Source organism: Penaeus vannamei, chromosome 1 (genome assembly GCF_042767895.1).
Source record: "Penaeus vannamei isolate JL-2024 chromosome 1, ASM4276789v1, whole genome shotgun sequence".
NCBI classification, from domain to species: domain Eukaryota; kingdom Metazoa; phylum Arthropoda; class Malacostraca; order Decapoda; family Penaeidae; genus Penaeus; species Penaeus vannamei.
This window is the reverse complement of record NC_091549.1, coordinates 33199409-33201856: the sequence shown is the minus strand read 5'-3', so window position 1 is coordinate 33201856 and position 2448 is coordinate 33199409. Positions and strand designations below refer to the sequence as shown.

Here is a 2448-nt window from a genome sequence, read left to right as displayed (position 1 = left end):
ATATATATATATTATATATATATATTATATATACATATATATGTATATATATATATATATTATATATACATATATACATATATAAAAAAATAAATATATATATATATATATATATATATATATATATATATTTATTTTTTTATATATGTATATATGTATATATAATATATATACATATATACATATATATATACATATTATATACATATATATATATATATATATATATATATATATATATATATATATTTATTATTATTATATATATATAAATATATATATATATATATATATATATATATATATATATGTATATATATATATTTATTATTATTATACATATATATATATGTGTATATATATATATATATATATATATATATATATATATATATGTATATAATATATATATATATATGTATATATATATATATATGTATATATATAATAAGTATATATATATATATATATATATATATATATATATATATATATATATATATATATATATATATATACAAATACATGCATGCATATATAAATAGATACATACATAAATAAATTAATACATACATATATACATATCTACATGCATATGGACATAAATACATACATAAATATACTTCAGTACATACATACATAAATAATTACATACATATAAACATACATAAATGCATACATATATACATACATGACTGCATTCATAATACATACATAAATACATATATACAAACATTCAAAAATAAGTAAATAACAAAAATATAATTAACAAATGTATTTGATGTATAAATAAAATTAAAAAGTAAATTTTGCAAGTCCGCAGGCAGATGCTGGCACTTTTGGATTTCCTTCTGAAAGAAGAGCAGTGTGCTATTTCTCTTGTGGTCATGAGGTCATGACATCTTGGAAGGTGTTATTTGTCACCAGCATGGGAGTAGGAGACTTGGTCATCTGAGGAGAGAGAAATCTGAGATTAATCATAAAATCTACCTGCCAATTTAACCATCAACACTTTTACACCCTCCCTAAATCTTTCCCATAATCACCATTCACGACCAGGAATATTTTCACATTCTCCCACCTCACATAACTGCTAAGGAGATCAAACTTACTTCTATGCTGTCAATTATCGCCATCTCTTCGTCCTCTCTGAAGAGTGCCACTGATTGGAGTTTGAAAACTAATGTAGTCAAGTAACAATGTTGTTGACTCCTGAAATGTGATAGATATTTGCAGACTGATGCCATAGACATTTCTAAACAAATTGTTTATCTAGCTGGAAGGACCCTGTTACTATGTTACAGAGATTCAGAGCTGCATATAAGATAGAATGCTGAAAGAATGTGAATTTTATATGAAATTTAAATTCATCTTAAATTAATCAGTCAATTTCCTTAGTATAAAGAGCATAATTTTCAAGTGACTAGATGTACAATACTACCTCGGCCATCCCACGCTGTATATAGTAATCAGTTTATTTTCTAAAGCAGATTTTTGGTGCACACTGCCTCATGGACATCATTAATGGATTACACTTATTTCTGACCACTAAACACGGTGGGCAGATTTCCTCTACTCCTTTAACTCAGTCCACACTAATGGCTGCAGTGCCTCCCCATTCACCTGGCAATATATATGTTCTTAATATATTTGAAATTTTTCAAAATTCGCAAGAACATTTTGTATTATTTGAAGTACAAATGTACAGAGATTGAGAAAATCTATATTTATGGTCATAAAGAACTCTCATGAAAAAAACTAATAGGTTTGAAAAAAATATTTTGAATAAAGTAAGGCTATTCCCACTGCGAATATATTGCTCTTGCTGTTCAATAATGCCACAATATGCTATAGCCCACTGAAGACTCCCCAGTCTCTTTCTTAATGAACTATATGACCTAGATTAAGCTTTAACTTGTTAAATATGAACTTAAGACATTTGTTGGCCTTTGTCAGCATGTAAAGTATAAAGGCGACATCTCTCCATGCAGTCCTGTTTTGAACAATTACCCACCCAACTCATTCATCAGAGAATTAACTAGCTGTAAATAGCTGCACATTCTGGTAATAGCTGAGTTAACAGCTTAGTTAACCGAAGAAAATGGTAATACTTCCCAACATTGCCAAACCATAATTCAACTTTATTACTAGCTGGCACGCTAGTGATATAAATAAATCAATATGATTTTTCTATCAACTGTGTGTCATGAAATACACATCTTTTTAGAGAACGCCGAGAGAATATAGGACTCAAAAAGTTTACCCAGGAAAGCTTTTCCGTTTCCCTCAACTTGGCGCCGTGGCCAGCATCACCTTCACCTCTCTCGCATTGCTACGTACATTAATACATGTGATATACTGTTTTTATTTGTCTTACCTTCATAAAACTCCAAAGATGTCTGTCCGGCGATGAAGCCAGTCTTCGCCACACGAAATAGTAGATAGATG

General features: G+C 27.8%; 1 long non-coding RNA gene across 1 annotated transcript in view; it reads right to left on the bottom strand.

Moving 5' to 3' along the window:
* Positions 1 to 738: 738 nt before the first annotated feature.
* LOC138860144 (uncharacterized) overlaps positions 739 to 2448 on the bottom strand; it is a 1942-nt gene continuing 232 nt past the window's right edge. Inside the window, exons 1-3 of the long non-coding RNA XR_011398288.1 lie at positions 2378 to 2448; positions 1113 to 1212; positions 739 to 951 (exon numbers count right to left, since the gene is read on the bottom strand). The exon at positions 2378 to 2448 is cut by the window's right edge and continues 232 nt beyond it. This is a non-coding gene — a long non-coding RNA (uncharacterized lncRNA). The remainder of the gene's footprint in view (positions 952 to 1112; positions 1213 to 2377) is intronic.